The sequence below is a fragment of the Bos grunniens genome, chromosome 2, assembly GCF_055505025.1.
Source record: "Bos grunniens cultivar Pamir isolate PY7600 chromosome 2, Bosgru_T2T1.0, whole genome shotgun sequence".
In the NCBI taxonomy this organism is placed as follows: Eukaryota; Metazoa; Chordata; class Mammalia; order Artiodactyla; family Bovidae; genus Bos; species Bos grunniens.
The window spans coordinates 104,056,735-104,068,767 of NC_141166.1; the positions used below are offsets into that span (position 1 = coordinate 104,056,735).

At 37.0% G+C, this 12,033-nt stretch overlaps 1 long non-coding RNA gene across 11 annotated transcripts in view; it reads right to left on the minus strand.

Moving 5' to 3' along the window:
- Positions 1-10,790, minus strand: part of LOC147378444 (uncharacterized) — a 226,329-nt gene extending 215,539 nt beyond the window's left edge. For all 11 annotated transcript variants that reach the window (XR_015152343.1, XR_015152339.1, XR_015152386.1 and 8 more), the window contains exon 1: positions 9,928-10,790. This is a non-coding gene — a long non-coding RNA (uncharacterized LOC147378444). The remainder of the gene's footprint in view (positions 1-9,927) is intronic.
- Between the last annotated feature and the right edge of the window lie 1,243 nt (positions 10,791-12,033).

A 12,033-nucleotide genomic window follows, 5' to 3' on the forward strand; every position in this document is an offset into this window, starting at 1 on the left:
TTCTTTTTTTTTTCTTTTCTTTTATTATTTTTTATCTTCTTATAAATCTTATAAAAATTATTTATATTTTCTTTTAATTTATTATTATTTATTAATTTATTATTTTTATCAAGGTAAAGTTGTTACAGAACACTAATCAGTTTCTTCTGTTCAACATTATAATTCAGTCTTTGTATATACTACAAAGTGAACGCCACAATAAGTCTAGATACCACATGTCACCATAATAATTGATCCCTTTCACCATTCCACCCACCTACCTCTACTCTTTAGCCTTGAACAGTCATCCGCACTCACCCAGAACATTTTACTTATTTACTATATCTGCTTAGCCTTGTAGGCATTTGAGATTGTGATCTCTAATTCATTAGGTCCCTTCAAGCTCTAAGATTTTGTGACTCTTCTTATTAATAAAAATACTTTAGCCTGTAATTTCCTAGAATGGTTAAGTTTCTACTTAGATAAAACCAGAGAGAGTGGATAAGAGAATGGTTGCACTCTAGGGAACAGATACATTCAAGGAAAACAGAAGGATGGAGTATCACTCATTTGGATAGTAGACTTAGACCATCAGAGCAAAACATGATTTCCCTGGGAAATGTGGACATAGGGAAAATGTCACAGCTTGGACAAAAAAATGCAAAAATAATTTTAGAAATGGAATCAAGGAAGAAAATAATCCTTTGTTTTAACAAATGCCCTTTTGAAGCCAGACAAGGTGCTAGTCTCAAATTATTACTTGATTTGTTAAACCTCATGAGCTGCTAGGTATCTTCCCTATTGTAAGGATGAGAAAATGTAGGTTCATAAAGATTAAGTAACTTGCCCGAGGGCACACAACTAGTAACTGTCAGAGGCAGAATTTGAATCTAACTCTAGAGCCACACATCACCAGACATGGGGAGAATGAACATACCTTGTTCGATTTGCAAGAATATGACCAAGTTCTGCAGTTTTATTAAAGACGCCCTGTCCAAGAAGTATAAATATGTAAAACTTGGACCCTAAATCAATTACCTTGTCACCAAGTTTTCCACAAATTTTTTAAAATAAATAAAACAAATGCAAAAGCACAAAAACAAAAGCACATCAAGAAGAGCAAATGCTAATGCTAAGTTACTTCAGTCATGTCCAACTCTGTGCAACCCCATAGACAGCAGCCCACCAGGCTCCTCTGTCCGTGGGATTCTCCAGGCAAGAGTACTGGAGTGGGTTGCCATTTCCTTCTCCAATGCATGAAAGAGAAAAGTGAAAGTGAAGTCACTCAGTCGTGTCTGACTCCTCACGACCCCATGGACTGCAGCCTACCAGGCTCCTCCGTCCATGGGATTTTCCAGGCAAGAGTACTGGAGTGGGGTGCCATTGCCTTCTCTGAAATAAAACAAATGCAAAAGCACAAAAACAAAAGCATATCCAGAAGAGCAAAAGGTATATCTAACTGACCAGGCTAAGAGGCTGCCAGAACATTACTCTGCTGACAAAGGTCCGTATAGTCAAAGCTATAGTTTATACAGTAGTCATGTATGGATGTGACAGTTGGACTATAAAGAAAGCTGAACTTCAAAAAATTGATTCTTTTGAACTGTGGTGTTGGAGAAGACTCTTTGAGAGTCCTTTAGACTGCATAAAGATAAAACCAGTCAATCCTAAAAGAAATCAGTCCTGAATATTCTTTGGAAGGACTGATGCTGAAGCTGAAGCTCCAATTCTTTGACCACCTGATGCGAAGAACAGACTCATTGGAAAAGACCCTAATGTTGGGGAAGATTGAAGGCAGGAAGAGAAGGGGACAACAGAAAGATGAGATGGTTGGATGGCATCACCATCTCAGTGGACATGAGTCTGAGCAATCTCCGGGAGTTGGTGATGGACAGGGAAGCCTGCCGTGCTGCAGTCCATGCGATTGCAGAGAGTCAGACATGACTGAGCGACTGAACTGAAGTCAACTAACAACTGAAAATTGGAATACCTTCCCCTAAATTATAATAGTATCACATAATCAACTATATCATTGAGCCTAAAATATCTTAAGGTCATTCATTCACCTTGAAAAATTTAGATGTTACTATTTCTGAAAGTAAATATTTGGCAATTTTAAAATATCAGGAAGAATTTTGTGAATACTTACTAAGAACTCATCTAGTCTTATTTCAATCATTTCATGGATGTTCATGTGAATGCCTATTTAGTCATATTCTGTTTTCACAAAATTGACATTATGACAAGGTTTTATTAAAGTATGAACTGGTGAAAATTTTCATTAGACATAATAAAATGTGAATACTCAGCTTTTCTGAATTTCATAGAGTACTGGGGGCAATACATGTTATACTGTGTGCCATAGGTCCCTTGATCTCTCCTGAAAAAAGAGGAACTCTAATTACATATGAGATCAAAGAAAGACAAATATTATACAAAAACTGCCTTTCAATTTTTGAAATATGGTTGTGTTCCTTTAAGGTTCATTGTATTCCTTTATAGTGAAAGTGAAAGTTGCTCAGTCATGTGCGACTCTTTGCAACCCCATGGACTATACAGTCCATGGAATTCTCCAGGCCAGAATACTGAAGTGGGTAGCCTTTCCCTCCTCCAGGGGATCTTCCCAAACCCAAGCATTGAACCCAGGTTTCCCGAATTGCAGGCAGATTCTCTACCAGCTGAGCCACAAGGGAAGCCCAAGAATACTGGAGTGGGTAGCTTTTCCTTTCTCCAGTGGACCTTCCCAATCCAGGAATCAAACTGGGGTCTCCTGCATTGCAGGCAGATTCTTTACCAACTGAGCTATCAGGGAAGCCTTGGTATGGTCATCACTAATTGCAATAAGATTTCAGAAAAGTAATTCTTCATATTTATTCAGTCATGTTTCTTTCTTATCATGTTATGCTGTTTCAGTAGTCCATATACTCCTAAAAAATACTCACTGAATTAGACAGCTGTACAAAGATCTTACACAATGAATTTTTTTCTGCATTTTAAAGATGAGGAGTATAAGAAACATTTATTTATGATCCAAATTTAAATCACTTTTGCTTTAAAAACAAGGCCAAATAGCAAAGCCTCTTCTACTGCTTGTGCTCTATAGTATAACATCTCTTGATTACTCTGACAGAGTTCCAGTCACAGGTTGTGAGTCAGAAAGAGGTTTTTCAATGTCCAGCAGCTAAATGTGTCAGCCGTGACATTTCTGAAAGTTCTATTTTTATATACAGAGAGAAGGAAAAAATCACTTCTTTGTATCTGTCCCTTGCAAAATTCTCAGTTTAACTCCAGCTTTAGATATGCACACTAGTGAATGCATTCTTAGTTAACACGACAAGCGACTAACATTTTTAAACTGGAATAATGCATGTAATGAAAAAATAATCTATACAAGTTTGTCTCTTCTGCATTCTTATTCCCTCTTTTGGTCATAAAGACTGTTAAAATGCAGTTGAAATAATACAAAATGAAATTCAAATCTCACTATTGTCCTAATCCTTTTTTCCCACTCTTATATAGCTTATCTAAAAATGTTGAAATGTAACTTGCTTGAGTTATAATATTATGTGAATTAAGAGTCAGCATTGTTTGGAAGCTCCTTTTAATTGGTCTACAGGGAGGTTTTCTGTATATATTAAAATGATTGTATGTCTGAATTATAACAAACCTACCTTTAAACTTCCTTTGTGTTTAAACATGTATTAGAGGCAAACCATTTTAATACTTCTTAGAGCAGGCTTTATTGCTAAAATTATTGGTTTGGCAATCTTGGCATAAATGGAAATTTCTGATTGGCTGTCATATCAATGTCAGTGGAGCCAGGAAGTGCATGGCTCTGGCTGTTTTCCTTATTTTTATTTATAAATTCTGTTTCATAACAGCAATAAGATGCTTCAGGCCTTGCAGTTCTAGGGGATTATTGCACTTGTCAGGTGGTAAAAATCACTGGCCCCTCTGCCTTGTGCCTCAGAACACCACTAGAGGCATGTAATCACTGAGAAATGCAATTCCTAGAATTTCTTAATATTTTATAAAGACATATTTAACTTTTAAAATAAATGATCTATTTTGAAGGTTAGAAGTGTCATAAGAGTATTCAACCACTAGCTGAGAAATGAACAAAACTTAGGTCATAGAGGCAGAGAGAAATGGCCAAGCAGTGACCATCTTTCAGTAAGTCCAAAAGGATATATAAATCTAGAATAAAGTATATTTTAGATGTAAATTGATAAGCTGGACTATGAATAGTCAACATTTGTATATTAATATAAATTGTCTTGCCATAATATTCTAAGTTTGTTTTCATCCTTACAAATAAATATTAATATATTTATATACAAAAGCATGATATAGATTGCAAGTATAAGTACATGAAAGTCATACTTGAAAAAGTGTAATTTACTTACATTGAAGGAAAAGATACACACTATTTTTTCCTACTGCTGCTGCTGCTGCTGCTGCTGCTAAGTCGCTTCAGTCGTGTCCGACTCTGTGGGACCCCATAAACGGCAGCCCACCAGGCTCCCTGTCCCTGGGATTCTCCAGGCAAGAACACTGGAGTGAGTTGCCATTGCCTTCTCCAACGCATGAAAGGGAAAAGTGAAAGGGAAGTCGCTCAGTTGTGTCTGACTCTTTGCGACCCCATGGACTGCAGCCTACCAGGCTCCTCCGTCCATGGGATTTGCCAGGCAAGAATACTGGAGTGGGTCGCCATTGCCTTCTCCTAATAAAAAAGTCCTACCTTATATAATTAGAAAAATACTTAGAAAAAAAACAAAACTTGAAAAGTATACTCTTGAAAATATAAGCAGGCTGATTTCTCTAATAAATGAAATGCAAAATTCAGACACAAAGTATACAACAGTGGACAGATTGAAAAATGAAGATTAAATTTCTATTTGCAAGTAATTGTTTGGAAGTAAATTTCTGTATTTTATCAATTGTTCTAAATAACAATGTAAGCCAAAGGAGACCAAATTATCTTTCCAGGAAAAGAATACCAAAGTTTTTCTTGGAAAAGGGCCAGTTTTAGGTAGGGGGTGTTTATGGCCTGGGGAGTTACTGTAGCAATAGAAAAAGATTAATAATTTGCACATGTTAGATTCTTGGAAGGCAGGATACAGCTGTAAAGAATTAACCCCTCTTGAGAGATGTAAAAACACAGAGCAGCTGAGAGGAGACCTATTGGGAGGGACTAAAAACTATTCAGGCTACAGATGTCCTCAAAGTGAAGCAGAAAAAGTACTTTTGGGAACCAACATGCCTTTGTCTTTGCTTATAAATGGGCAGATAACTTTGTAAAAAAATTAGACAAAAGGAGCAAATTGTGTCCAATTAAAATGTATTATTGAAATATTAAGCAAGCACTATAATGAATTGCTCAAAGAAATGAGTACTACATTGCTTTTCTCAAGGATGCCCTAAAATAAAAGCCACTCTGTTAAAAGAAAGTGTGTGTATCTGTGTTGCTACTGCTCTGTATCTCTAACTTTCTGAAAGGTCGCTTTATTGAGTGACAAAAGACTTTTTGGAATGCACAAACCTATAAAAGAAATAAGCAATCAAATGAAGATGTTTTTTCAATGGCTAAATGAGAGGTCCAAATGCTATTTTAACTGAAATTGGTGGTTGATTTTTGCTTCTTCGGAGAGAAAAGTGGCTGCTATGCTTCAGTGAAAGAGCCTAACATAACTTTATAAAGATTTAAAAACACAGGTGTAAAGAGTGATGATACTACCGAAAACATAAAATCTCCTCAAAGTGACTCTCAATCATCATTCCAATTTCAATGGAGCCTCAAGCAGAGATGGAAAAATTACACACCCGACTTAATGTATAATTCAGCACCTTGGTGTTTCCTTCAAAATACTGTGTCAGTGGTTCTCAAAGTGTGGTCTTGGGTCCCCTGGGGATCCCTAAGACTCTTTCATGGGCCTTACAAGGTCAAACTTGTTTTCGTAATAATACTAAGACATTGCTTTTTTCACTTTCATTGTCCCATGAGAGTTCAAGTGGACTTTTCAGAGGCTACATGACATGTGATGACATCATCACCCTGGTGGTTAATGGAATATGCACGCATGGGTACTCTTCTATTTAAGGGGATTTTCTAGGTAAACTCCTTGGGGTCATTAATAATTTTGTATAAAGTAGTCTGGAGATCAAAAGTTTGAAAGGCATTAAATATGGTCACCTGACCTACCTCACAGTAACATCCTTGCCTGTATCTTTGATATTGCAATGCTTTCTACATAGTGTTAAACACACTGCAGTTGCTATTATTATGATTAAAGAGTGAACATACTTGTTATATGTACATTTCAAACTCTGTTCCTAGCAGCAGAGCCGTTAACAATCAACAAAAGAAAGTTGTGTCATCAGCTTATCTACTTATAGATAAAAAGTAGAGCTGTGTCCAAGGGAAGAAGAAACATAGAGCTGCCTATGGGGCTGCCTCCAAAAACTCCGCCAGAGTTTCTTGAATTCCTACTGAGACACTGCAAAAACCACCTGTTAGATTTTCCAGACACACAGCCTAGACACACACACATATATATGGTGTGTGCGTTGTTCTACACATAATATTTTATTTCAATAACAATCTGGTGAGGTACAAGAAATAGATGTTACCCCACAATAAATACAAAGAAATAGGAAATACAAAGATGGGAAAGGTCACACACTAGTTAAGAGATACAGCCAAGCCTTACACCAACGCCTTCCAATTCCATGTCCAGAGACCTTATTTCTATATCATTCTAGCTCTACTTGGCACTTTAAACTGCTCATAAACTTAAGCTCAATTTTTATAAGTATTATATATTTAGCTCTCTTCTTCCCTAAAAATGGAGAGAGAAGAAACCCCTGTACTCATTCTGAGTTTTCCTCAAGAATTATCTTCTAAAACTCTACCTTGGCGAGCACCTCAGTGAAGATAAGAGTCACTAGGGAGATTTCTGTTAACCTTGCTCCCCAAATAGTAAATCAGCAAATAAATATGAGAGGAGGAAGAGGAGGGAGTAATCATTCGGAACAGATATATTTCAAGAGGACACTGATTCTGCTTACACTCTTTTTTTTTTTTTTTGCCTAATCCAGTCTCCCAATCCTTTAGTGAGCATAAAAGCTGAGAGAGAGGTATTAAGAATTTAAATTCTTCATATATTATAGTATGAAGAATTTTAATTCATATATTATACACACATGAGGTGTTTAAAAGGTATATTTTAATTGACGAGTACTCGCCTTACGCCCTTATTTCAGGTAAGTAAACAAACACGACAGAACGAACAGCTTTCTAAGGTCATAGAGGCAACAGCTAAACCAAGTTAACAATTAATAAGGCAAATCTATAGAACATATGATTTAATTGCTATATTGTTTTTACCCCTCATTCGGCCATTGTTACTAGACCAGCTTTCCCTGTTCTACCAATTCTTCTTCATTCCTCAACCTCCAACAATGGTACCCCAACTTTTATCTGCAGCTCAGTCATGTGTTTTGTGGGGAACAGGACTTCAGCAGGAGTATGAACTTTCTGAGGAATAGGTCAGTCTCCTACTGAGTTGGAATTCTCAACCTTCTTGGGGTTGCCTGGCCCAGATATTTTGTGCTAGACCGAGAATTCAACATGGTCATTATTTCAGACTTCAGAGGAACATTCAAAAGCAGGTCTGATCTGTCTAAAGCCACATTAAAAGCTCCTGAATACCATTTCTATTAACCAGTGTATTTCGAATAATTTTTCACTAAAAATAGCACCACATACAAATCAAGTAAAAGAAGTATTTGTCAAGCTGTGTTAGTTAATAGTAACTCTAATATAAAGACTACAGAATGTTCAGAGAAAACGAATCTAATGATTTAACACAATCCTATGTTTAATTAACACAATCTTTTGCACATCAATTTATTCTACTGTTTAAAACAGCATTTTATCACACAAAATAGAATAATATTTGACTTCATAATATTTGTAATCACTATGGTGTATCTAATGTACTGTTAAAAAATAAACAGGCACATTAAAAATTTTAAGAGTTATTTGAAGCAAAAATTGATACTCATCAGGCAGCATCCAGTCTAGGATGCAGAAAAGAACTCTGAGGAGCTGAACAAAATGAAAAACTTTTATAGGCAGATTGGAGCAAGAACAAGGAAGTTATACTCGGCCAAAAAGCCAGGTTGTTTATTGCAAGGTTACTTTCCTTCAGGGATGACAGGATCTATCAGGCAGATTACCTAACTAGTGGTCACATGTGATTCCTGATTGACTGATTTAGGATTCCTTTCTGGGAGAGTCAAAACTGTAAGTCTCAGCTTGATGAGGTAAGGCTTAGAACAAGTGACTCCATCTGGGGCTTGTTGTCTTATTTTAAATAGTACACAGGGCCTTTGCCAGGTGGGTGAAATTTATTACACCATTTTACAAATACTAATAGACACCAGAGAAGGCGATGGCACCCCACTGCAGTACTCTTGCCTGGAAAATCCCATGGTCGGAGGAGCCTGGTAGGCTGCAGTCCATGGGGTCGAAAAGAGTCGGACACGACTGAGCAACTTCACTTTCACTTTTCACTTTCATGCATTGGAGAAGGAAATGGCAACCCACTCCAGTGTTCTTGCCTGGAGAATCCCAGGGACGGGGGAGCCTGGTGGGCTGCCATCTATGGGGTCGCACAGAGTCCGACACAACTGAAGCGACTTAGCAGCAGCAGCAATAATAGACACAGAGGTTAAGTAATATTCCTGGAGCCATATCCCAACCGCTGGTACTACTGAATCTGAAAGTTGTTTTTTTGTGTTTTGTTGTTTTTTTTTTTTTTTTGCTTTCCAGTTAGGTTCTTAAGCTTCTAGGTTACTTTGAGATTATTTTACTATCACAAATGTTTTATCCTACCCAAAGCATTGTTTATTGAATATCTACAATGAACCAGGGAATTTTACATGTTATCTCACTAAACCCTCACACACCACCCTGCTAAAAAATGGTTATTGGTGAGTCCACTGAAGTTCAGAGATGTTAAGTAATTTGCCAGACTTGAATACAAATGAATCAAGGTCCTAGTCCCAGGTTTAAGAACCTACCTTTCACTACCTTGTTCCACTACAAGTTGTAAAGAAAAACATTTCTGCAAACAATCAAATATAATAACCCACAAAAGCTAATATATCCCAAGACAACTTAACAACAATTTATTTTTAAGGGAAAAAATAAAATGACAATTTTTTTCCAGTAGACTTTTAATTTCTTAAATCTGAAGGCTCTAATAGCTTAATTTTTAAAGTAATAAGTTACTAGAAAAAATGAGAAATGATTAAGAAAAATTCATTTTAAAGCAGGAATCAAAATTTAGCAAATGTATATTTATCTCTGCTAAGTCGTTTCAGTCGTGTCCGACTCTGTGCGACCCCATAGAGGGCAGCCCACCAGGCTCCGCCATCCCTGGAATTCTCCAGGCAAGAACACGGGAGTGGGTTGCCATTTCCTTCTCCAATGCATGAAAGTGAAAAGTGAAAGTGAAGTCGCTCAGTCGTGTCCAACTCTTTGTGACCCCAAGGACTGCAGCCTACCAGGCTCCTCCGTCCATGGGATTTTCCAGGCAAGAGTACTGGACTGGGGTGCCATTGCCTCTAACTGTGTTAGCATTATGCTAAATTCTAGCCTCATGGAGCTTACTTTCTAGAGTATTTTGATACAGAATAAGGGGATTCAGAAATAAGGGGATACAAACAAGAAAAAGAAAAGAGTAAAGAAAAGTTAACTACAAACACTTTCAGTTAAAGTAGGGATGAAGAACCAAATGGGGCAGCAAAACAAACTCCATCAAGCTGTTTAACAAAACACTTCCAAATTATTTTAAGTCACAGACAATTGAAACTTGCTGATTTTCACTAAGGAAGAATAAGGTTTAGTTTCGGAAAAGACTGTTGTATCTGTTTCTTTACCTTAGAGAAGTCTTCAGCCCAACGGGAACATCGCGAGAAAAGCCCAGGCCCTTAGAAACCCCTTAGTAGCTTCCATTCTTTTCTCTGATTGGTTCCTTCCCCAGACAGGAAGTCCCGCTCTCTGCCTGAGGCTTGTGATTTGTTAAGGATGGCCTAATTGTGGTCATAGCCTAATGCCAGGTTTATCAGTTTTTGGATTTTCAATTAACTACTCTGTTTATGCTAACGACTTTATTATCCTGATGGTACGTGCATGTGGAGCCTTTTTAGTAGTTTAAAGGAAGAAGAAATGACTACTGCCTTGGCAGGCCACCACCATAAATTGTCCAGCCCTGTGGAGCTTGCTGGTGGCACGGAAAAGTCAGGGTTTGGGGGCAGAATTCTGTCGGAGCTGGATGAGTGAGATACCCTATTGCCATTGTGACAGCAAGGTTTGGAAGAAATTTGTTTTATATGATATTAAGGCAATAAGGCCAGATTTTAGCTCACTAGCAACAAAGTAGCTGAAGTAGTCCCAAAGTAAACACATTCACTTTAATAAAAAAGACTGAAACGTTTACCTACAAATCCCTCTTCAGTTAAGCGCTTCCGAGGAGGACCTGGAAGTCTATTTATTTTTCCAGCAACAACGTATCAGACATTTTTGCTAGGGAAAAATCTTTGTCTACTTGACTACTTTAATCTTTTTTTTAATCGGGGATTGGAGAAAGACTTAACTCAGTTACACCCCTTGTTAGCTTTTGTAATTACTGCTCAAGAGAAGCTAAGTTGCTTGCTTGTAGCTCTTGGGCTGCTTGGGGTGGGGACGGTTGTTTTTAGAGTCCCCTTGAGATAATGATTCTTCTGGGTCAGTCAGAAGAAACAATCTGCAACAATGGCAGTCCCCAGAGTGACACTTCTCCAGGGGCCTAGATTCAGCTGTCAGTCACCTTCAGCCCAGAGCCATCAAATCCATTTACACAAAAGCTGGTTATCACAAACCTTTTGAAAAGCTAAGTAAAGAGGAGATTTACCCATCCCTGAATCTTCATTCTTTTTTCTTTGATTCCCTCATTTCTCCTATCTTTCCTTTTTTTTCCCCCTAACTACCTCTGAGAACTTCTGGGATTTTCCCCCTTCTTTTGTTCCACCCTAGAGCTTACACTATTGTTATCTTAAAGCTTAAGCTTAAGCTTGAATATAACTCTTCAGATATACAGAAATAAATACCATACTCTTGAATGAAAATTTTTAATTCTAATAAGTATTTTTGTCTCCAAAAGCATAGGATTTTCTGGGGGTTGACAAAGGATTGTTTAATGTTATAATGTTGAAAAAAGTTCTGTGAGTATTTTAAATATTTCTTTCAGCATGTTTGGCTGTGCATGTACGTCTGTTCATCCCTTCCTATTGTATACATACCTTTTTATTTTTGTAATTTTTTGCACTAAAGGGACTATAATATAAAAGCTTGAATCAGCTTGTAACTGAAATGATCCTCAACAACCTATACAAATAAAAAAAATTATTGTGTAAATATTACTGAATTTCAAATATAACAGTTCTTTCTGTGAATTCTATAACTTTGTAATTATAAGGAACGGATTTCCTTTCACCAAGAAAAGGAGAAATTATGGTCATGCTCTAGAAGTTCTGATTTTCTCTGTGTAATGGTATTATTATAAACATTTAATTTAACAAATTGAAAGACAGTTTTAATTAGTGAAAAGTATAAATAAAATGCTACATTAAAATGCAAGTTTATTTCGTTGATGTGTGTATGGTTGCCAGAATTAGACTAATAAACTATTGACTAGTATAAAAAAAAAAGGCTTGAAGGAGCATTTGTAATTAGTTTGTCAATTATAAGAAGTGTGAGGCTTCCCTAGTGGCTCAAAAGGTAAAGAATCCACCTGCAATGCAGGAGACTTGGGTTCAGTCTCTGGGTTGGGCAGATCCCATGGAGAAGGGAATGGCTACCCATTCTAGTATACTTGCCTGGAGAATTCTGTGGACAGAGGAGCCTTTTACATTATAGTCCCTTTAGTTCAAAAAATTGCAAAAATAAAAAGGTATGTAATACAATAGGAAGGGATGTACAAACATACATGCACAACCAAACAGATG